This window comes from Scyliorhinus canicula, chromosome 14, assembly GCF_902713615.1.
Source record: "Scyliorhinus canicula chromosome 14, sScyCan1.1, whole genome shotgun sequence".
Classification (NCBI taxonomy): Eukaryota; Metazoa; Chordata; class Chondrichthyes; order Carcharhiniformes; family Scyliorhinidae; genus Scyliorhinus; species Scyliorhinus canicula.
Window position 1 is genome coordinate 125,434,068 of NC_052159.1, and position 25,565 is coordinate 125,459,632.

A 25,565-nucleotide genomic window follows, 5' to 3' on the forward strand; every position below is an offset into this window, starting at 1 on the left:
TTACGGTGGAGCTGGCGAGGAGGCGGGCTGCTTTCAACCGGGTGAAGAGGGCACTGTACATTAGTAAGGTGCATTGCATATCCAGCGAAGCTGAGGGTGACTTACAAGCTCAAGTACTTTTATTTTGGAACGGCGGAGGCAGCGGAGGAGTTTGCAAAGGCAGAAGGACTGTGGCAGAACTGAAAAATTGAGAAATGGCCATGTGCCGATGGAACCTCATGACTGTAATTCTTTTTTTTTGTTTGTTTGTTTCACTGCGTGCGGGTGTATGGGCTAAAGGAGGTGGTGTTGTATATATTTGGACAAGGGAAGTGATGGGACTTTCACTCGAAGTGAGGGCTCTTTGGGGTGTAGGTGGATATGAGGGGTCTGTGCGCTAAAAGGGGATTTTTGGGCTTTCCTATGGTTGGGCAAGGGGGAAAGGGACTTGGGTGGAGGCCTCCACGCTGGCCGGTCTAAGCCGGCCAGTGAACGGGAGTGAGGTGGGGGAAGGGACTGCGGCCATCGGAGCCTGGCAGAACAGGGTCCAAGTGGTCAAGCTGGGGTGGAAAGTTGGAGGGGAAGGAACTGAGGTTGGGGGAACGAGTTTTACAAGAGGCAGTGGAAGGGAGGAGTTTGGAAGGAGTGGTGGGGGGGGAGGTTTACAACTATATAAAAGCAAATTACTGCGGATGCTGGAATCTGAAACGAAAGGGAAAATGCTGGAAAATCTCAGCAAGTCTGGCAGCAGCTGTAGGGAGAGAAAAGAGCTAACGTTTCGAGTCCAATGACTCTTTGTCAAAGCTTTGACAAAGAGTCATCGGACTCGAAACGTTAGCTCTTTTCTCTCCCTACAGGGGGTTTACAACTCTTGGGTATCATGTACGGCACTCTTTCAGTGGTTTGACGGCGTTGAGTGTGTGGGTGGGGGGGGTGGACTCTATGGTGACCATGGGCGGTCCCGGACTCCTTTTCGCTTTTTCTCCTTTGTTTTTTGTTTCCACAGTGGGAGGGTTTATTTTATTGGATGCATATATTGACAGGAGGGCCGTTGTTTGGGGTGGTGGGAGGATGGGATCGTTGTTATTGTTAAGGGGATTGATTTTGTATTTGTTACCGTTTGCTGTTTGTGGGTGGGGTGTATATTTTGGAGGAAAATGTGAAAATGGAGAATAAAAACATTTATTTAAAAAAAACCTTGGACATGCCCAGAACATGTGGACATGATTCATGGGCCATCCCGCACAGACCGATCCTCTACACCCTCAAAGAACCTTCAAATGCGCCCAATCTATCACTTTGAACTGGATGAGGCTTAGCCTCGCACACGATGAGGACACATGACATGGACACATTCGCCCAAGGCAAGGTCTCGTAGCCCCCACCTCCCATCGCAGTTCCTCCTCCCACGTATGCTTAATACCCCCAACATGGCTCTCTCCTGTCTCACAGACTAGTTAAGCAACAGTTGACATAGTCATACTCACAGAATCATACCTTTCAGACAATGTCCTAGACACCACTATCACCATTTCTGGGTATATCCTGTCTCACCAGCAGGACAGATGCAGCAGAGATGGCGGCACAGTGGTATATAGTCAGGAGGGAGTTGCCCTGGGAGTCCCAACATTGACTCTGGACCTCATCAAGTCACATGGTTTCAGGTTAAATATGGGCGGGGAAACTTCCCACTGATTACCACGTACCAGCGACCATTAGATGATGAATCAGTACTCCTCAATGTTGAACATCACTTGGAGGAAGCACTGAGGGTGGCAAGGGCGCAGAACATACTCTGGGTGGGGTACTTCAATGCCCCTCACCAAGAGTGGCTTGGTAATAACACAACGGACCGAGCTGGCTGGGTCCTAAATGACATAGCTGCTAGACTGGGACTGCAGCATGTGGTGAGGGAACCAACAAGAGGGAAAAACATACTTGACTTCATCGTCACCAATCTGCCTGCTGGAGGTGCATTTATATCGGTAGATGTGACCACCGTACAGTCCTTGTGGAGACAAAGTCATGGCTTCACATTGAGGATACCCGCCACCATGTTTTGTGGCACTACCACTATGCAAAATGGGATAGATTTTTCGAACAGATTTAGCAACTCAATACTGGGCACCATGAGGCACGTTGGGCCAACAGCAGCATTAGAATTGTATTCAACCACAAGTTGCAACCTCGTGGCCCGGTATAACCCTCATCTACCACTACCACCAAGCCAGGGGATCACATGATCCAGTACCTGCATCTCCGCCTGTGACCACCAGGTGTCCTCTGTATTTGCATCCTGTCCTCCTCAGAGCAGGAGGTGGTGCCGGCTGAGTAAACAATACCCATCTATGGCCATGCAGATGGAGTTGATCCATGCACAAAGGGTGACAGAGGTCCGGTGACAGAGAGCACCAATGTCCAGAGAGTTCCATGCTGTGCCGAACCCAACAGAGAAAACACCCTCACAAAACATGACCTCAAGTCTCATCACAATTCCTTGTCTCCAAACCCAAACTCTTCAACTCCAACCTCCGACTCCTCACCTCCAACTCACCTCCAAACTCCGACTCCTCACCTCCAACCTGCGACTCCTCACCTCCACCCTCTGACTCCTCACCTTCACCCTCCGACTCCTCACTTCCACCACCGCCGACTCATCTCCCATCCCCGACTCCTCATCTCCAACCTCCGACTCATCTTCAACCTCAAACTCCTCATCTCCAACCTCAAACTCCTCACCTCCAACCTGTGGTGAAAGTATAATGCATAATTCACACTGTGTATCACTGTATCCCTGTGGGCTCCATCTGTGAGCCGTTGCGCGGCTCTGCCCACAGGGGGAGATGAGGAGCTTGTACAGGGCTCCACCCTTGGCTCCGCCCATGGCCCCTCCCACTACCGGAAGTATAAAGTGCTGTGGTCTTGTGAGTCTGCCCTCACTTCTTCTGGTCACAGGCAGGCTCAGTTGTAAGTCGATTAAAGCCACAGTTTACTTCCACTCGTGTTTTGAGTGAATTGATGGTCGCGTCAATTTAATCGACGTAAAAAACCCACCATGGAATCAGCCCTCAAACCTGATCGACTGGAACTCGACCCGCAGGCCGCAGAAGCGAAGGAAATCTTTCTACATTGGCTTAGGTGCTTCACCTGGCTGCGTTGACTACCTCCGCTGTTACTGAAGAGCAGAAACTCAGTCTCCTACACGCACGGGTGAGCCATCGCATTTCTACGCAACTCGATAGTACCGACTCGTACACCGAAGCCCTCATTATACTCGACCGCCTATACGTGCGGCCTGTAAATGACGTTTACGCGCGGCATATTTTTACTACCCGCCGCCAGCGCCCCGCAGAGTCGCTAGAGGACTACCTGCGCGACCTAAAAGCTCTTGCACGGGAATGTAACTTTCAGGCTGTAACTGCCTCCCAGCATATGGAACTCGCTGTCCGGGATGTGTATGTTGCAGGGGTCCGGTCCAACTACGTGCGCCAGCGTCTCCTCGAAAAAGGGGCTCAGAACCTGGAGGACACTGTAACGCTAGCAACCTCGCTGGAGGTCGCGTTTCAAAGTTTGAACTCGTTCCCCACGCGACCCCATCGTGGACCCCCGACCAGAGACTGCCCCAGGCCTGCGCCGCGCGGCCACCAGCCCACCACGGAGTGCCATCATGCCATTTCTGCGGTCATTTTACTAAGGTATGCCTGTCTAAATCTAAACCCTCTAACTCTCCCGCTATTCAGAGCAAGCGCTCATCCAATTCGCAGGCCCGCAGACCCCGCAGTGTTGCAGCGTATCTCCGCCTCCGCACGACATGTGCGACTCATGGGGGCCGCCATCTTGGCAATCCTCCCCACGCGGCCGGCCATGTGCGATTCATGGGGGTGGTCATCTTGGGCGCCATCTTCCTCGCCGCCCTCCACGTGCGATTCACGGGGGCGGCCATCTTGGACGCCACCTTCCTCATCGCCCGCCACGTGCGATCAACGGGGGCCACCATCTTGGCCATCACCCGATGTTCGTATCGATGACTACGACCTCCTCGGACAGTCATCACGGGGGCACTCCAGCACTGCTGATCGAGCCACCGACTACCCGCAACTCAACGCAGTCACTTTGGACCAGTCGCAGCCAAAGCACCTCAGAAGCTCAATGATGTCCGTTCAGGTCAATGGATACAAGACACCGTGCCTCTTCGACTCCGGGAGCACCCAGAGCTTCGTTCATCCAGACCTGGTAAGACGCTGTTCGCTCCCTATCTTCCCAGCACGGCAAACTATCTCCCTCGCCTCGGGGTTGCACTCGGTCCAAATACAAGGGCGCACCGTTGCGACATTAATACAGGGCGCCAACTACTCCAACTTCCAGTTGTACATACTCCCAGACCTCTGCGCCCCCCTCCTACTCGGACTCGATTTTCAATTCAATCTTAGAAGCCTCACACTCAGCTTCGGTGGACCCCTATCCTCTCTCACTATATGCAGCTTAGCGACACTAAAAATCGACCCCCCTCCACTCTTCGCTAACTGCAAACCCGTAACCGAGAGCTTCGTTCATCCAGACCTGATAAGACGCTGTTCACTCCCTATCTTCCCAGCACAGCAAATTATCTCCCTCGCCTCGGGGTTGCACTCAGTCCAAATACAAGGGCGCACCGTTGCGACATTAAGAATACAGGGCACCAACTACTGCAACCCGCAAACTCGCAGCAGGCGGTATAGCCCGCAGGACAAAGTATTTATTAGAGCCGAAGTCCAGCGGCTCCTACGTGAGGGAGTCATAGAGGCCAGTAATAGACCCTGAAGAGCTCAGGTGGTGGTCGTCAAGACCGGGGAAAAGTTCCGGATGGTGGTTGATTACAGCCAGACCATTAACCAGTTCACGCACCAAGATGCGTACCCCCTCCCCCGGATTGCAGACATGGTCAACCAGATCGCCCAGTACCGCATATTCTCCACGGTGGATCTGAAGTCTGCATACCACCAGCTCCCAATCCGCCCGGAGGACCGCCACTACACGGCGTTCGAGGCAGATGGCCGCCTCTTCCATTTCCTCCGGGTCCCCTTTGGTGTCACGAATGGGGTCTTGGTGTTCCAACGAGCAATGGACCGAATGGTGGACCAGTACGGGCTGTGGGCCACGTTTCCGTACTTGGATAATGTCACCGTCTGCGGCCATAACCAGCAGGACCATGACGCCAACCTCCACCAATTTCTCCAAACCACCCAGAAACTCAACCTCACCTACAACAAGGAGAAATGCGTTTTCCGCACAACCAGGCTAGCCATCCTTGGCTACGTCGTGGAAAACGGGTGTCTGGGGCCTGACCCAGACCGTATGCGCCCCCATCTTACAACTCCCTCTCCCTCACTGTTCCAGGGCCCTCAAGAGGTGCCTTGAATTCTTCTCCTATTACGCCCAGTGGGTCCCCCAGTATGCGGACAAAGCCCGCCCACTATTTAAGACCACACTCTTCCCACCGTCAGCCGAGGCCCGCCAGGCTTTCAACTGCATCAAGCATGACATCGCCAAAGCCGCCATGTGGGCGGTGGATGAATCCGTCCCCTTTCAGGTGGAGAGCGACGCCTCAGAGGTCGCTCTCGCCGCCACTCTGAATAAGGCAGGGAGGCCAGTAGCTTTCTTCTCCCGAATCCTCTCCGCTTCAGAACTTTGACACTCCTCAGTCGAAAAAGCTCAAGCTATTGTGGAAGCCGTACGGTACTGGAGGCACTACCTCGCAGGTAGGAGGTTTACCCTCATCACCAACCAGAGATCAGTTGCCTTCATGTTCGACAACTCGCAACGGGGCAAAATAAAAAACGATAAAATCTTGAGGTGGAGGATCGAACTCTCCACCTATAATTATGATATCATCTATCGGCCGGGGATGCTCAACGAGCTCCCAGATGCTCTGTCCCGCGGCACATGCGCCAGCGCGCAAGACGACCGATTACAGGCTATCCACAATGACCTCTGCCACCCGGGGTCACCCGGCTCGCCCACTACATCAAAGCCCGCAATCTGCCTTTCTCCACCGAGGAGGTAAAAGCCATCACCAGGAATTGCCCGATCTGCGCGGAGTGTAAACCGCACTTCTATAGACCAGACAAGGCCCACCTGGTAAAGGCTTCCCGGCTCTTTGAACGACTGAGCATCGATTTCAAAGGGCCCCTCCCCTCGACCAATCGTAATGTGTACTTCCTCAACATCATAGACGAATTCTCCCGTTTTCCGTTTGCCCCGATATGACCTCCCATACAGTCATCAGAGCCCTGCACAGTGACTTCACCCTGTTCCGTTTCCCCAGCTACGTCCACAGCGACAGGGATTCGTCCTTCATGGGCGACGGGCTGCGTCAGTACCTGCTCGACAAGGGCATCGCCTCGAGCAGGACTACCAGCTATAACCCCAGGGGGAATGGGCAGGTGGAGAGGGAGAACGCGACGGTCTGCAAGACCGTCCTACTGACCCTAAGGTCCAGGAATCTCCCAACCTCCCACTGGCAGGAGGTCCTCCCCGACGCGCTCCATGCAATTAGATCCCTCCTGTGTACGGCAACTAATCAGACTCCTCACGAGTGATTATTTGTTTTCACCAGGGGCACTACGACGGAGGCCTCGCTTCCATCTACGCCACACTACGCCTTTATAGAACACCCCGACGGCTGTCAGGACACCGTTTCCCTCCAGGACCTGGCGCCTGCAGGATCCACCACCACCACCACGGCCGAGGTACCCCTCACACTACACCCCACCCGACACCCCACGCCCTGCGCCCCCACGCCTACAGGTTTCCTGCGCCCCTTTCGCCCGTCGCACCGGTCAGGAATGAAACTCTGAACGTACCACCCCTGGAGTCCACCCTCAGATCCACACCACCCGTCAGCACACAGCCATCCGAAGCGGCTGCAACCCCGGTGCTCCGCCAATCCCAGTGGACAACTTGGCCACTGGACCGACTCAATCTGTAGACCCGTCACCCCCGCCAGACTTGTTTTTTTCACAGGGGGTGAATGTATAATGCATAATTCACACTGTGTATCACTGAGTCCCTGTGGGCTCCATCTGTGAGCCGTTGCACGGCTCTGCCCACAGGGGGAGATGAGGAGCTTGTACAGGGCTCATGGCCCCTCCCACTACCGGAAGTATAAAGTGCTGCGGTCTTGTGAGTCTGCCCTCAGTTCTGGTCGCAGGCAGGCTCAGTTGTAAGTCGATTAAAGCCAGTTTACTTCTACTCGTGTCTTGAGTGAATTGATGGGTGCATCTAGAACATAGAACATAGAACAGTACAGCACAGAACAGGCCCTTCGGCCCTCGATGTTGTGCCGAGCAATGATCACCCTACCTAAACCCACATACCCGTAACCCAACAATCCCCCCATTAACCTTACACTACGGGCAATTTAGCATGGCCAATCCACCTAACCCGCACATCTTTGGACTGTGGGAGGAAACCGGAGCACCCGGAGGAAACCCACGCACACACGGGGAGGACGTGCAGACTCCACACAGACAGTGACCCAGCCGGGAATCGAACCTGGGACCCTGGAGCTGTGAAGCATTGATGCTAACCACCATGCTACCGTGAGGCCCCTGTGGTGGTATGATTTGCATAGCTGTCTGCCATTGGTGCAAAACACTGGCTTACCATTGGCCCTGGTCGGTCATGTGCCTCTCGACCGATTGGTTGAGACCAGTCATGTGACGGCTCCCCAATTGGTCGAGAGGCTGAGTTAACCCCGCCTCCAGAGCGAGGTATAAATACCCAGAACGCCCGGCGGTAATCCATTTACTGTAGTCGACCGCAGGGCTAACTTCTAGCTTATTAAAGCCTAACTTTTGTACAGCAACTTGTCTCGCGTTCGATTAATGGTTCATCAGCATCACAACCTCAGACTCCTTACCTCCAACCTCAGACCCCTCACCTCCAACCTCCGACTCCTCACCTCCAACCTCCGACTCCTCACCTCCAATCTCTCATCTCCAAACCTCCAACTCCTCATCTCCAAACCTCCAACTGCTCATCTCCAAACCTCCAACTGCTCATCTCCAAACCTCCAACTGCTCATCTCCAAACCTCCAACTCCTCATCTCCAACCCCCCAATTCCTCATCCAGCATTTGCTCCATTCCTCTTTCATCCCGCCCTCGCATCCATAAAGTTGAAAAACGGTTGGGCCGCTTGATCCCCATGCGTGGATCTTGAAGTCGCAAAGGGCAGGGAAAACCTTGGTCAGTGGGGGATTTAATCCCTCAACAAGCCGATAACAGTCAGCGGTCGCGCAGTCCATCTGCGCATGAGCCCACCTTCGAGTGCGCGATGACGTCAGGATGCACACCTGACATCATCACGCACTATTTAAGGGTCTTGTGCCCGCCCTCCCGCCTGCCGGCTCGCGCCTGGGAACAGGCGGTTAATGTGTGCGTCTCTTGGAAGTTGCTGAGGTTGGTATGTTCACGTGTTGTTTGCCTATACAATACTCCTCAGAATTCCCTTCAATCATACCTCTCTACTTCTAGCTTGGTTTTATTATCACAAAGATTGCACAGCATTCTACTGACTTTCCATGCATTGTCCAAAAGAACCCAAGCCCGCGTTTCAGCAGACACTTTGCCTCTGGACTGTCTTTCTCGAGGCCTAAAACATCGGTTGGTCCGTTACCTGATGTCTCAATCCTGCCTCCTGACCAGCAGGACGTGTCCACGTTATTGTCATGGCTGGTTGGTGGAGGCGGGCTGGAGTTGGGGGATGCCATTCACCAAAGCAAATCCAAGGCAAGTCAATGCTGAGGCTGGCAGGTTAGGAAACATGCCTCTTCACTGGGACATGGGTCCAGTTCTGTAAAAGAGTGTTTGGTCTCCTAGCCCTCCCCCACATCAAGCCCACCCCCCACATCTCCGTGCCACTACATGTCCCCAGATGCCCTCCTATCCTTCCCGCCCCTCCATGCTGCCATGCCTCCTCGTATTCCCAAATTCCCCATCATATTCTGCAGTGCCCCCCCCCCCCCAATACTCCCCTGTCCACTTACCAGTACCAACTATGGACAGAACACACTAGGCCTAAAATTACTTTGGGAAGTCTTTGAGATGCTAAAGGAACCAACGGCTGTTAATTAAAAACTCTTCAAAAAACTTGAATCCTCTTGGGCATCATAAAATTGACAAATAAAGCAAGCACTCAAATTCCACTAAAAAAAAATTCAATCCACTTCAGTGTTTATAAAACTCAAAATAAACAAACAGCCATTCAAAAACCACAAAACTTTAATCCTCTTGATTGTTTGTAAAGTTGTCAATCACAACAAAGATCTCAGTCGTCTTGGTTGTGTGAACAGCCCGGCTGAGTGTGATTGTTGCATGTAGGCTCCCTAACATGTAGACCGCTGATTCTTTATAAAGAAGGCCCTGGAGATTCTGGGCCTGTGACGCAAAGAAGAGGGCGATTGTAAGCCTCCATGAGTATCATTATCTGCTGACTTTCTCACTCTGCCAGACAGTCATTCAATGTCCATCGTGCCAGATAGGTTAGGCTTCAAATGTGCTTTATTATAAGTGCTCTAAAATACATTAATAAAACGTGGGCTCACTGGTGCCCTTAAATATTGCAACAATTAATTTGCAAACAGGCACAGTATAGTAGTTAGGGAGAAATGTCAGTGAATTAATGGGTCCCGTTGTGGTTAAAAGAGTGGTTGCCATGGATGGGGTGCACTGGTGGTGCCATTGCCGGGGTGCACTGGTGGTGCCATTGCCAGGGAGCAGTAGTCACTGTCATTGCAATTACTTCCATGGGCCACGAAGCATCCGTAAAGGTGGATCCCAACCCAGAACCCACTGGGAGACTGGCAGGATTTGCCTAGTAATCTTCCCACATGGTGGTGGGCCCACCCAACTCTGAAAAATCTGTGTGGGGGCTGGAAATGACAATTAATTGGCCAGGTCAAACATGGGCAAGGAAAACTGCTGATTATTGGGTAATGCCCTTCTCCCTTAGCTGATGAATCAGTTCTGCTCCATATTGTACATCACTTGTAGGAAGCATTGAGGGTGGCAAGAGTGCAGAATGTATGCTGGGTGGGGGACTTCAATGTTCCATCACCAAGAGTGGCTCAGTAGTACCACCACAGATCGAGCTGGCCTAGTTGTAAGGAATTAGGTGCTAGACTGGGACTGTGACAGGTTGTGAGGGAATCAAGAAAAGGGGAAAACATGATTGACCTCATTCTCACTAACTTGCCTGTTGCAGATGCATCTGTCCATGGCAGAATTGGTAGGATGGAACAGTGCACAATCCTTGTGGAGACAAAGTTCCATCTTCACATTGTTGTGTGGCACTATCACCGTGCTAAATGGGACAGACTTCAAAAAGACCTAGCAATTAACCTTCCTGCATCACTGCCTGAATAGTGATCTGGCGCAGCAAATTTCTTACTCGCAGTAGAACCTGTCTAAATTTCATGCCATTGAAACCCCTCTGAAAATTACCAACAGTGTTATTATTACTGTGCGTAAGATAAGGTGCCCACATTAAAAGGTACACTAAAAGTTTATTGCCTGCTTGTGGCCAATAAAACCCATGTGTCAATAAACTTTGTTGGAAATTTATTTTTTTTGCAACATCCTCTTTAAGAAAGCATCATTACTTGGTGTTGCAGGAAAGCAGCACTAGTTTCTGTATTGTGATTTAATTTTCATGGTTTTCATGTTAAAATTTAAAAAAAAATCTTTGTTATTGTCACAAGTAGGCTTACATTAACACGGCAATGATGTTACATGAAAATCCCCGAGTCTCCACACTCCTGTACTTGTTCAGGTACACTGAGGGAGAATTCAGAATGCCCAATTTACCTAACAAGCACATCTTTTGGGATTCTGAATTCTCCCTCCGTGTGCCCGAACAGGCGGCGGAATGTGGCGACTAGGGGCTTTTCACAGTAACTTCATTGCAGTGTTAATGTAAGCCGATTTGTGACAAAGATTAGTATTTTAAAAAATGTTGGTCATTCTACATATTCTCCATGGAACATTGGTTAGCACTGCTGCCTCACAGTACCAGGGACCCAGGTTTGATTTGGGTGACTGAATGGAGGTTGCACGTTCTCCCCATGTCCGCATGGGTTTCCTCCGGTTGCTCCGGTTTCCCTCTGTCCAAAGATAATTGACCATGATCAATGTGCGGGTTACTGGGATAGGGTGCGTGTGTGGATCTAGGTGGAGTGCTCTTTTGGCATGTTGGTGAAGACTCGATGGGATGAATGGTCTCCTTCTGCACTGTAGGGATTCTGTAGAACTGCAGATAAGGTTCAAATATGGGGACATTAACACATTCAAAATGGAGAAAAGGCATGTAGGTCTTGGTTCATAAGGCACTAGGCTCATTTATGAAATTTTGCATAGCTCTGAAAAGGAAAACAGGTGCTGGAAAAAAGCAAGAACTAATAAACTTCTAAATCACTTGATGCAAAATTTGTAAATATTGCTTTTAACATCATTCACTGAGTCGGTATCAATGTTAAGATTTGAAATGTTAATGTTAACAGTGTGATAGTCAATTAAATTGGCAGATTCACCCTTTATGAAAATGTTTGGAGAAAGATGGTAATGCTGAGGCACAATATCACACTTTACAAAATATGAAATCCAACTGGCGGTGTCAATGGAATACTTGAATATAACATTCCCATGGGATTATATACAACTCAATTACTCCTTTAGTTTTGCTTAAATATCTGAACTTTGTGGACTAAAATTCATATTATTCATGTTCAATTTCCATCAAGTGGTCTATACAATACTGTTGTTCAAGCCTTATTGTTTATCAAGCTGTAAAATACATTCTTAAGTGTATTTAATTTTCAGCTGATTTCAGCTTTTATTCTTTTTATGTGACAAGAGAGTATAACATTGATTCAGCCTTGTGAAATAAGGTATTGATGTCTAGCGATTGCCATTATCTCAGTATGCTGCTGCTTTTCACTTCAGTGTATTATTCAAACCAGAAATAAAATAATTTTTTGTCTGCGGATATTAGCCCACCTGCTATTTGAGAATGACACGGGGTGATTCTCTGGATGCATTGCGCGCGGTGAACATCCTGCTTTTCCGGAAGAATAGCGTGAAAGCCTTTAAATGGGGTTCACGCCAAGCGCCGATTGGAGTGCAATGCTTCTGACCCGTGGAACCTGAAGCAATGTGGTTTATGCCATCACTGGGCATGAACTAGTAAAGCATATTTAAATGACCATTTAAATATGTTCAGACCATTTCAAGATGGGTTCCCGGTAATGTCCCCTCAAATGGTACCCATTTGCATCCTCTCGCTGGCACAGGGAACGAACATTGATGCCACCGCCAGTGGGGTACTGGAGCAGGATCAGTGCCCACTTTTTGGCCATCACTGGATTCTCTGCCGCATTGGGAACTCCACTACTGATGGCAGGCAGCGGAGAATCCAGTCCCAAGTGCCTGAATTGGGGGAAGGCCAATTCCAACAACATGAGGTAGGATCTGGCAAACGTAGACTGGGAGCAGCTACATGCAATTACATCTACATTCGGAAATAGTCAAATAGTGAGAGTTTAGGGTGAGTGTGTTCAATTAAGAGTGAATGGCAAGGGTGGCAAGTCCAGGGAACTCTGGATGTTCAGGGGATAACGAGGGTTTGCTAAAGAAAAAAAGGAAGCATACAGTAGGTATAGAGCACTAAAAACAGGCGAGGCCTTCAGGTGTATGAAGATTGGAGGGGGGGGGGTGCTTAAAAAATAAATTAGGAGGGCAAGGAGGGGCTGCAAAATATCATGGGCAGATATGATTCAGGAAAACCCCAAGGCATTTTATAAGTATATTAAGAACAAGAGGATGATCAAAAAGAGTGGGGCCAACGGGGCAATCTGTGCGTGAAGCCAGAAGAATATGGCAAGGTCTTAAATTAATATTTTTTATCTATATTCATTAAACAGAAAGACAAAGAAGAGATTTACCAGGATGTTGCCTGGTATGGAGGGCATTAGCTATGAGGAGCAGTTGAATAAACTCGGTTTGTTCTCACTGGAACGACAGAGGTTGAGGGGCGACCTGAGAGAGGTCTACAAAATTATGAGGGGCATAGACAGAGTGGATAGTCAGAGGCTTTTTCCCAGGGGAGAGGGGTCAATTACTAGGGGGCATAGGTTTAAGATGCGAGGGGCAAGGTTTAGAGGAAATGTACGAGGCAAGTTTTTTTACACAGAGGGTAGTGGGTGCCTGGAACCCGCTGCCAGAGGAGGTGGAAGCAGGGACGACAGTGACATTTAAGGGGCATATTGACAAATACATGAATAGGGAGCGAATAGAGGGATATGGACCCAGGAAGTGTAGAAGATTTTAGTTTAGACGGGCGGCATGGTCGGGACAGGCCTGGAGGGCCGAAGGGCCTGTTCCTGTGCTGTACTAGAACATAGAACAGTACAGCACAGAACAGCCCCTTCGGCCCTCAATGTTGTGCTGAGCAATGATCACCCTACTCAAACCCACATATCCACCCTATACCCATAACCCAACAACCCCCCCCCCCCCCCTTAACCTTACTTTTTACACTACGGGCAATTTAGCATGGCCAATCCACCTAACCCGCACATCTTTGGACTGTGGGAGGAAAACGGAGCACCCGGAGGAAACCCACGCACACACGAGGAGGACGTGCAGACTCCGCACAGACAGTGACCCAGCCGGGAATCTAACCTGGGACCCTGGAGCTGTGAAGCATTTATGCTAACCACCATGCTACCGTGCTGCCCTAATATACTTATATGTACTTATCTTTGTTCTTTGTTATTTGTTCATTGTTGTTCAAGATCCGACCCACTACATGGTAGCTGGAGATTACAGTTCGGATAGTGACGGTATAGAGCACATTAAGATTAATAAGGATGAGGTATTAGATATTTTAGCAGGCATGAAAGTGCTTCAAAGAGAGTTAAGTGCTTTCCAATCAGCCCCCTTCACGCTTGAGTGCTTTTTAAATGATCAGTTGAAAATTGACAGCGTTTAATCGCTTTAAATGGTTGATATTTAGAAACATTGTGGTTAGAGCACTTCTGAGTTACTTACCCGTGAAGGAAGATAAATGAAGCAAGGCTTACAGCTGTGTGAGGAAGCTGTCATTCCATAGCCTAGTAAAGGGATTAAATGAATTGATTGCAGCTCAAGGATGTGAAGGGTTTAAACAGTGTTGTCTGGCTTCTCTTTCCAGGAATTGACACGTGGTGCTTCCTGTGTGTGAGCCAGTAGGTGTGTTGCACAGGTGAGTGTTATGACAGTAATTGTTTTCACTACCTCTGTCTGGACTGATCTCTAGCTTCCTGATAGGGATCTCTATTCTGGGGGGCTGCCTGACAGGGGTCTTTTTTCTGGGGGCTCCCTGGCAGGAGTTTCTTTTCTGGGGGGTTTATGGGCGTCTCTTTATTTCAGAGTTCCTTGGGAGGGGGATCTCTTTATTTGGGGGTCCCTTGGGGTAGGCATCTTTACGTGGGGGGGGGGGGGGAGGTGTCTCTGAGGGGCCTCTTTATATAGGTGGACTCTGGGGGGGGTGTCTCTTTATTTAGGGGCTCAGTGGGGAGGGCAGATTGAATCACCCCCAATTGGGGAAGAATGGGAACCCAGATAATCCAAGAGTGGGTGCTGAATTGTGATGCGGGGGGGGGAGAGGGGGTGGCCAGAAGCAGGACCTCGCTCTCGGGACCTCACTATCAGGCCGCCATTTTGAGAGGATGGCCCAATACGGGATTCTCTAAGGCTCCCAGAATGACAAGGAGTGGGATAGCGTGATCTTTGTTTCGGACAAAGCTTGGCACAACATCAAGGGCCTGTTCTGTGCTGTACTGTTCTATGTTCTACATAATCCCCGCAACCCTCGCCATGCATAAATTTCCATGGCGAGGATTGGGAATCGCTTCCTGATCTGCGCTCCCAGCAAGAGCGGAAATCAGTTGCAATTCAGGTCTGGCGGAAGAACATAGGGGTGAATTCTCCACCTTCCCAGCCACATGTTCACGGCGGTTTGCCGCCTGCAGCAGCGGGATTCTTTGTTCCCGCCGCCAGCCAACGAGATTTACCATTGTGACCACCCCTTGCCACTGGGAAACACTTGGGGAGGCGGGGGGGGGTGCACGACCGGCGGAAGGGAGAATCCCGCCAGCGGAGAATTCACTCCATAGTCTCCCAAATGGTGAATCTTGCTCACTTGAGTCTGGTAATGGCATTGCAAAATTTTAAAAGTTATGTTCATCAAAAATAATTGTTTACATTGACCATAATCCATTCAGTTTTTGGAAAAGACCAGAATGCTAGACTTCTCAGATTGAGCTCGTTACCTCAACCATTTGACTTATGGATTTTTCATGTGGCTGAACTCGGAAATCTGATGCTGATGCATTATCAAGAGTTTAAATTTCAAGAAAAAGTGGACATTTGAAACCTAAAGTAAGGGCTGAAATGAACTCGATTGATAGAGCAAACTTGTGTATATTATTATATTAATGCATACATCTAATAATGCAATTGTTTAGAGTATGGAGATGAGTAGTATTTAATGCAAAAGGAGTTGAGAAAATATGTAAGGAGTTGAAGTATGATGGTTCATTTTCCAAGAAGGATGGAGGTGTCAGGAAAATTGAGAATTTTACATTTTTTTCTTTTGTAATATCACTGGCGTATTCTCATAATGCGGAAAACATCTTGTGGGGGTGTAACTGGTTTATTGGATTAGAGACAGAAAGACTGCAAAGATTAAACATCAATAAGAAAGGTGTGAAGGCAATTTGTTTTGATATGGTGAGGAGTACAGGAAACAAGGGACACTTGAATAAATATTTACACAAGGCAACGAAAGAAGTGGTTTAAAGTTGGCTGTTGCATTTCAAAGGGGAACATATACAAATTGAAAGATTGTAAATAGATGAGGAAAAATAGTGTAAGTTTACTAGCCATAAAAAAAACGGGATTGATCAATTCCAGGAAAAGGGAACTTCTAAAGGATTGTCGGAAACAATAGAGGGTAAATTCAAAGGGGAAATACAGATTTAAGAAAATGATGAAGACTACGTTTGTATGTGTGTGTGGGGTGACTGGTGAGATCTCAAAGGCGGCAGAGTGTGGACAAGGCCAGAACTGGACAACCAGTTTGCTGTCCCCCTCAAAGAACATCCTAAGAACAGCAGGGCAAGTTACTGGAATTTTATCGATTATGAAATAAAAAATGACAGTTGCCATTTATGGGGCAGTTGAGCGCTGAGTTATTTAAACCACGATTTCTTCAGAAAGTTTTAAAAAGTATTGTTAACTATGTCACCGTATTCTTATATTATAAATTATTATTTTTATTTCTTTATTTTTAATAAATGTTTCACTTTAATATAAAATCACCATATTTGGTCTGAGAAGTGACTTCCTTATTTCAAAATACCTCCCAATACACAAATTGTAAGACTGTTGTGGCAGCTATTTCAAATTTTCCTTTGGAATTTGGGTAACTCTGCATTTGCCGTCAGCCTTACCGTAATGTTTTAAAATAGCATTGTTGCTGGGTGGGGGGAGGAGGAGGAGGAGGGTGGTGTTCATCCAGCTATTGAATACAAGTTCAGATCCATGGATACATAAGATAATTCTGGCATGAAATCAGTGATACATTTTCACAGCCAATTTAAATACTTTGCCACATGCTTCTAACACCCGCACTAACCCACTCACCAGCAATCAATTTGAGCTGTGACGGAAATGTGTGCATGTGACATAGACGCCACTTCATTACCAAAACAATACCTGTAGTGCTGATCCACAGTTACTAAGGAACTCAATTTGAGGCCTTGTTCAGCTCATGGAAATTGCTATTTCACTAAACAGAAATTTTAGAAGAAAGCTAGGATCACAATAATGATCATTGAACAAGTTATTAGGGTTTAGTTTATCTACATTCATTGGAACATTGATAAGTACACCTGGGGTGTGATTCAGCAACCATGTTACTCCTGGCATGGATACAGGAGCAACGGATGAATTGCTCTGGAGCACTAAATAGGGCACTGCGCTGGGTCGATCACGAATCACCTAACTCACTCCATCTGCTGTGCTCTGGATTACGCTCTTGTTGGGAGAGATCCAGATCTGCATATTTAAATGTTTAAATACCCAGATGCCGTTTGCATCTGACACCCAATGACCGTGCCTGCGAGACCTCGCGAGGGTGCTGTTTAGAATTGGTCCCAACAAGGGCAGGCATGGTAGCATAGTGGTTAGCACTGTGGCTTCTGTAGCCATCTGGGGTGTCTACTTCCAGAATACAAAATGGATGATCGCAATGACTGTAGGGAAATATGGACAATGTTAGGAAAGCACGCAGGCACAGAGCTGGTATGCGTATTGAGAAGGCAACTCCCAGACGAGACTGAATCTGTAAGGCAATTAGCATATTGATGGCCCATCTCCGAGAACAAAGGAAAGACACTCGAGTAACCGATACTATTGCAGATATTGCGGCGCCAGAAAGACACAAACAAAGCAAGGCCAACGGCCACCTAGGACACGCCAGCCATCAGGGCACCCACCCCATTATTGGTCAAGATCAATACGAGTGGTCAAGATATGGCCCAATTAATTGGGGCTAAGTTCAAAGCCCGCCCAAAAGCGTGCGAAGCCCCTTCGGGTATAAGGAGAAACCCCCGAGAGAGAATCGCTCTCTTGGGACTCGGCTCTCGAAGTGGAGAAACCCGTCCACCAGTTGCACCAGAAGCAAATAAGTCCAAGGTCAACGCTTGCCATCAGATGGAGGACCTTAGCTGTTCTCCTGTTACACCTTCGCACCCAACAGCCTCCGAACCGAACAACGGCTATTGTTCCTCTGACTGAGTGGGCACCTGAAGTTAAGTATAGGCGTTAGCGTTAGAGATAGTTTAGTTTGTGGTATTTGTGCATGAGTATATATTATTGTGTGTGCAAATAAATAGTATTGACTTTGAACTAACAAACTGGTGCATTGGTTCTTTGATCAGTATTCGGGTTTGAACCTTATGGCGTATCAAAAGATATCTGGCGACTCTAGAACAAACATAATCAGGATTAAGGAAGGTGACCGTATTGACCGCCATATTTAGAACCAGATAAACAGAGCAACACTTCACAGCGCCAGGGTCCCAAGTTCGATTCCTGGCTGGGTCACTGTCTGTGCGGAGTCTGTTCGTTCTCCCCATGTCTGCATAGGTATCCTCCAAGTGCTTTGGTTTCCTCACACTAGTCCCGAAAGACGTGCAGTTAGGTAACTTGGTCATTCTGAATTCTCCTGTGTACCCGAACAGGTGCCTGAATGGAGGGACTAGGGGCTTTTCACAGTAACTTTGTTACAATGTAAACTGACTTGTGACAATAAAGATTATTAAATTAATTAAAATTAAAATGTGGACCTGACGTAACAGCACCCCAGGTTGGGGGGGGGGGGGGGGGGTCTCGCATGCTATTCGGAACCTCCGGCTGGTAAGAAACAGGGCAGAGTGGTGCCCTGGCATTTCCCCTGGCACCTGGGCACTGCCACCCTGGGAGTGCTACCCTGGCACTGCCAGGATTCCCAGGTGGCACTTCCAGTGTCAGGCAAGGTGTGGAGGGGAGGAGAAGCTGAAAGGGAGAGATTGGTGCTGTCGTTCAAAATGGCTTCCTGGTCTTCAAGGAGCCAGGCCTGCTGGTGAGCACAGCTTGCCAATGCAGGAAATCAACTAAATTGTGCCCTCGACAGGGAGTAACTCTCCTGGGCCCCAAAAACGGTAAAGTGCCAGTGAATAGCAGGGTGATTTTTGGCACTAGCTGTTGCGGAACATCCCAGCAAACTCATCCAAAAGCGGAATTTAACTTTTCCCTGCTGAATCGCCCCCGCCCCCCCTGATTTTCACTGACATTTTTCTCGTGTAAATATTCGTGGCTTGTCCCTGGTAGTTCCGGTATCTAAATGATATTGATTCGGTTGACCTGCCCAAAGACAGCTAAGTCAGCCCACGATACAAGGTTACCTTTACACAGTGACGGTATTATGTAGTTTCCTGCAACCAACATCCAGGACCGCAAGTGTTACATTAGGAGCTTTCAAGCTGAACGGCTGGTGCAAATGTTTAAGCCGTTGGATTCTTCTAAACAACAGCTAGAGATATCTGTAAAATCTCACAACCTGCAGTGCCTCGTCACATTTGACAGTATGCAGATGGGAGATGTCTTGTTTGCTTGGTCTGATGATTTCATAAATTTTTCCATTGGAAAGAGACTTGAGTATTACTGTTGGACTGGACTCCCTAAAATATATATAGTTTAAAAAAATTTTTTTTTAAAATTCTCCTTTTTTACACTTTCTCCCAAATTTACACCCATCAACAATAAACAGTAATCAGTAATAAATATGTCAATCCCCATATCAATAATAATGATCCCATCCTCCCACCAAATCCCAAACATTAGCCCACATGTTCACAAACAAATGACAAAAACGAATCCCCCGTAGTCACCATTGACACATAAAGCCCCCAACCCTCCCACCCACCCGCCCCAACTAATGTTCGATGTTATCCAGTTCTTGAAAGTGCATAATGACTAATGCCCATGAACTGTAGAGCCCATCCATCCTTCCCCTCAGTTCAAACTTAACCTTCTCAAGAGTCAAGAATTCCAACAGGCCCCTCCCGCCAGGGCACAGGGTGGATTGGTTGCTCTCTAACCTATCAGGATTCGCCTTCGGGCGATCAACGAGGCGAAGGCTACAACATCTGCCTCCGTTTCCAACCCTGGCTGGTCCGACACCCCGCATATGGCTTCCTGGGGGCTAGGGTCCAGTTTCACGTGCACCACTTTAGAAATTACCCAAAAAACCTTCTTCCAGTAACCCTTTAGCTTTGAACAGGACCAAAACATATGAACGTGATTAGAGCCCCACCCCCACATCGTTCACACACATCTTCTACTCCTTCAAAGAATCGGCTCATCCTTGCCCTCGTGAGGTGTTCTCTGTATATCACCTTCAGCTGTATGAGCCCCAACCTCGCGCACGAGGTGGATGCGTTCACTCTCCGGCGCATCTCATACCAGAACCCCTCCTCCATATCCTCTCCCAACTCTTCCTCCCACTTTGCTTTGATCCCTTCCAGTGGTGCCTTCTCCTCTTCCAAAATAGCGCCATAAACCGCCGATACTACCCCCTTCGCCAGTCCCCCTGTCAGCACCTCCTCCAGCAATGTGGAGGCCGGCTCCACCGGGAAGCTCTGTGCCTCCTTTCTGACAAAATCTCGAACTTGCATGTATCTAAACATTTCCCCCTATTCCAGCCCATACTTTGCTTCCAGCTCCTTCAATCCTGTAAACCGACCCCCAAGAAACAAATCTTTTAGTGTCTTAATCCCCTTCTCCCATTTCTGAAAATTTCCATCCCACTTCCCTGGCTCAATCTGTGGTTCCCCCAAATTGGCATTTCCCTTGACCCTGCCCCCAACCGGCGAAACTGCCTCCAAATTCTCAATGAAGCTATTATTACTGGATTCCCTGAGTATTTCCCCAGGGCCATCTGGAGCGGCGCTGTTGCTAGTGCTTTCAATCCTGACCCCCTACACAAACTCTCCTCCATTCTGACCCACTGGAAATCAACCCCTCTGACCCAGCTCTGCACCTTCCCCACATTTGCCACCCAGTAGTAATACATCCGGTTTGGGAGACCCAAACCCCCTGCCTGCCTTCCCCTCTGTAGCAGTACCTTTCTAACTCTGGCCACCTTCCCTCCCCATATGAACAAAGTAATCATTCCCTCAATATCTCTGAAAAAAGCCTTTGCCAGGAAAATCGGCAGGCATTGGAGAATAAACAGAAATCACAGCATTTTAACCGCCTGTACTTGACCCGCCAGTGAAAGAGGGAGACCATCCCACCTTGCCAGATAAGCTTTCACTCTCCCCACCAAACTAGAAATGTTGTCCCCCCCCCCCCCCCCCCCCCCCCACTCCTGGGCAACCTGCACCCCCAGGTACCTAAAGTGAATCCCTGCCCTACGGAATGGCAGCCCCCCCACCCCTGCCCACACCCCCGGCCGAGACACCACAAAATACTCACTCTTGCCTCGATTTAGTTTGTACCCCAAAAAGACCCAAACACCCGAAGCAGCTCCAATATTACCCCTATCTACACGTATAACAGCAAGTCGTCGGCATATAAGGAAACGCTATGATCTATCCCCCCCCCACACTATTCCTTTCCATACCCCCGAACATCTTAATGCGATGGCCAACGGCTCAATCGCGAGTGCAAACAGCAGGGGGGACATAGGGCATCCCTGCCTCGTCCCACCGTGGAGAGAAAAGTATCTCAAGCTGATGTTGTTTGTGCGGACACTCATCATCAGCTCCTTGTATAGTAGCTTTGCCCAGTTCACAAACCTTGGTCCAATCCCAAACCGCTCCAGAACTGCCTTCAAGTACCCCCATTCTACCCAGTCAAACGCCTTCTCAGCGTCCAATGCCACAACCACCTTTGTTTCCTTCCCCTCCGGCTGGTGCCATAACGTTTGTGGCAGCACCCCCTTCCCTATCGCCGCCTCAAACATCCCCACCATCAGGGGTGCCAGCTTATCCTTAAATTTTTTATAATATTCCACCGGAAACCCATCCGGCCCTGCCATCTTCCGCGACTGCATCCTCCCAATCCATCTTTTATCTCCTACTACACTATCGCTCCTTCCAATGTAGCTCTGTCCCCCTCCCCGAACCTCAGGTACTCCAACCCATCGAGAAATTCCTGCATCTCCCGGTCTCCCCCAGGTGGCTCTGACCTGTACAGCACCTCATAAAATTCCTCAAAGACCTTGTTGATCTGATCTGCAGCCACCACGAACTTCCCTGCCCTGTTCCTCACCTGAACAATTTCCCTTACCGCTGCCTCCCTCTGGAGCGGACCTGCTAACATACTTCCTTATTTCCATGCTCGGAAACTGCACCCCTTGCTCGCCTCAGTTGGTGCACCACCTTCCTGGTAGATAGTCGGTCAAACCTCACCTGTAGTTCTTCCTCTTTTCCAACTTCGCTGGGTCCCCATCTTCTGCATAACTCCCATCTACCGCCAACATCTCGGGCGAAATTCTCCGCAAAGGCCGACGCCGGTGTGAAACCCGGAGTGTTTCACGCCGGCGTCGGAGGCCGCTCCTCGCTCCCTATTCCCCCCCCCCCCCCCCCCACCCCGGGGGGGCTAGGAGCGGCGTTGCGGGAAACTCGCGGAGAATGACACGGCATGCGCGGGTGCCGTCTTCCCCTCCGCTGCCCCGCAAGACGTGGCGGCTTGATCTTGCGGGGCGGTGGAGGGGAAAGAGTGCGCCTCTTAGAGACGCCGGCCCGACGATCAGTGGGCACCGATCGCGGGCCAGTCCGCTCCCGAGCACGCCCGTGGTGCTCGATCCCCTCTCCGCCCCCCCATAGGCCCCACACTTACCTGTCGCGCGCTGTTCACGCCGGCAGAGACCAGGTGTGGTTGCCGCCGGCATGAACAGGTCGGGAACATCAGGCCGCTCGGGGGCAGAGAATCCCAGACAACTGCCTTCGTCGCCTCGCCCATACAGTTGAAACCTACATATTCCTCAATTACTTTTTCAATTTTGTCACAGAACCCTTGGTTCCCCCAAAAGTCCCGCATCTAATTTCCACCCTGGCCTCTGTGGTACCCCCTTCTCCAGTACCATATTCCACCCAATGCGGAGTATGATCTGACACCCCCCCCCTCCGGGACCAGTGGCCAAGACAAGACCTGTCCAACGTGGCTCCTGCACTAAGGTCCAGTCGCGCCTCTCCCCCCCCCCCCCCAAACTATCAGTTTGTGTGTGTCCAAGTCGGGGATGGCCCCAAACGCCTTCTTTGCGAATCCCATATCGTCCCAATTGGGACCGTATACACTTAACAGCACCACTAACCTCCCCTCCAGCGCCCCTGTCACGATCACATATCTACCCACCTGATCTGCCACCACATTCTCCATCTGGAAACGTACTCTTTTGCTGACCATTACCGCTATCCCTCAAACCCTTCCATCAAATCCAGAGTGAAACACCTGACTCACCCAGCCCTTTTTAAGTCTCACCTGGTCCATCACCCTCAAGTGAGTCTCCTGCAGCATTGCTACATCGGCTTTCAAACTTTTAAGATGCGCAAGCACCCTTGACCTCTTGACTGGACCTCCTAACCCCCTCACGTTCCAAGTGACTATCCTGACTGGGATTCTCTCACCCCTCTCTCCACCCCCCCCACCCTTCTTATCCACCATCATCATACCACCGGGTCCTTCCCCATGAGCCTTACCCACCCCTAGCCATTATTAACATCGAACCCAACCCGCCCCCAAACCCCCCTCCCCCCTACATTTCCCCTCGAAAAAACATCTTCCAGCACAATCCCTTCCCACCCCCCCTTGCATGCCTCAAAGGCCCATCGAAACCTGCTTAACCAGGCTCCAATGTCCGCAGTCCTCCTCTCACCTCACCTACGTTCACTCGCTGACTTTAGTGAGCTAGCGCGGGTGGCTCCCCCTGCCAAGCTATACAGTCCCCTCCCGTCTAGTCGCAGAGAAAACAAAAACAACAATCCAACCCATACAATTCACTAAAATAAGATATAACAGTCGCAACACAGAATGCCAATCAACCCCACCAATAATTTGAACTCTGTAACAATGTGAAGTGAAGTAAATTACAATGCAAAGAAAGTTATAGCATTTATACATTTTCCAGCTCCCCAATCACTCGGTCTCTTCCAGCTCCGCTCCTCACGTCTGTCCCAAGCCATCTGTCCTCACGAACGCCTCAGCCGTCTCCGCTGTCTCGAAATAAAAGTCTTTGGCGTTATACGTCACCCTCAGCTTCGCCGGGTATACCATATTAAATCGCACCCCCTTGTTGTACGGTGCCGCCTTCACTCACCTGAACCCCGCTCGTCTTTTTTGCCAATTCCACCGTCAAGTCCTGGTAGATCCGAACTCTAGCACCATCCCACTGCACCTCACGCTTCTGCTTCGCCCAGCTTAACACCTCCTCCTTCATGCAGTACTTATGGAAGCAAATAATTACTGCTATTGGCGGTTCATTCACTTTGGGGTTCGACCTTAATGACCAATGAGCTCGGTCCAGCTCGTACCAGGATGGGTTCTCATCCTCCCCCATCAACACCGCCAACCTCTTAGCGAAGTACTCAGTTGGCCCTGGGCCCTCTGTCCCTTCGGGCAAGCCCACAATTCTGAGTGTGCTGCTTCGAGCGGTTCTCCAAGTCCACGAGCTTTGCTCGGAGTCCTCTGTTGACCTCCACCACCCTCCGCAGCTCGTCCCCCATCGAGGTGAACTGATCGCTGTGCCGTGACACGGCCTCCTCCACTTCCTTCGTCTTCTCACCCTGCTGTCTCACCTCGGCCAATGTCTTTGCCACAGCTACCCTGACTGGGGCGATTGCTTCCTCCACCAATGACTTCAATGCCACCGCCATCTCCTTCCTCAAAGCCTCCATATGCCTCGTAAACTGCTTTTCCAGCTCCACAGCCATCACCTCGGTCATCTCCACTGTAAGCGACCCCACCATGCTGTCCGGCATCCACCATCTTGTCAGCGCTTTTGCTGGTCCTCTCATTCAACGGCGAGCCCATGTTTCCTTCCTTCTTCAATGCTGCTTTTCTCATCCTTTAACGACTTGTTATTTTTCCTTTTTTTTCCCTTCTTCAATCTTTTTTTTAAAACAACAAAAAATTCTTCCTTCAAGAAAAAAATTTTCTTTAAAACTTCTTTCTCTTTTTTGTATTCCTCAAGAATTCCCCTGGGACCGGACTTCAGTCTTCTTAAAACATTCTAGGTGGGAGCCACCCGATGTGGAATATCTCACCTACATCGCGCCCTGGCTTTGGGCCTGCCGCCTTGTCCTCCGTTTAGCTCTCCCCCCGCAGCTCTGCCGTGCGTGCTGGGCCCGACACCTCAGCTCCAGCCGCCCGACACCCGCCTAGAGTTCCTCGCGGTATTCAAACCGGCCCCGCTTGACGCCTGGGATGGCCCCAAAGGCTAACGATAATCGGGGGGGGGGGTGAAGAATCGGGGAAACCCCCGAAAGCGCCGCAAATAGTGGCCACCGGCAGGAGCTCCTCTCGATGCGGCTGACCCTCTTGCAAACGCCACCGGAAGTCCTAAAATATAGATAGTTAATGACATTTTACCAACAAGTGTGAAGTTTACCAATTTTCCTTATACCTCAGAAGGCTGACACTGACCAACATGTATAGTCTTCAATCAGTTTAGTCAAGTTATTTTACATAAGTTAATGGTGGCAAAAAGCAGAATATAGTCGCAAAATCATGCATTTAAGTTCCCGCTCCCCTAAATACTACTGCAGTACAAGCAGCTGCTTCCGAGGCCCCTGTATGACCTGTGCAGTTTGATGGCTCAATATCTGACAGTTTTGGAGTGAAAAAGGGCTCTGTCCTAGCCCCCACTCTTTTTGATGTCGTCTTCTCCATGCTCCTGACTTTCTATCATTCCTGCAGATGTGGAAGGACTCTACTTGGAGAGGAAGAGAAAAGCACATCC

General features: G+C 49.6%; 1 protein-coding gene and 1 non-coding gene across 4 annotated transcripts in view; one reads left to right on the top strand and one right to left on the bottom strand.

The window, feature by feature from the left end:
* Nucleotides 1–25,565, bottom strand: part of gpc5a (glypican 5a) — a 1,363,183-nt gene that overhangs the window by 442,049 nt on the left and 895,569 nt on the right. The gene's annotated exons all lie outside the window — the stretch shown is intronic.
* Nucleotides 10,447–10,567, top strand: LOC119977936. Its single transcript, XR_005463332.1, has one exon. It is a non-coding gene; the product is annotated as a small nucleolar RNA ACA64 (small nucleolar RNA).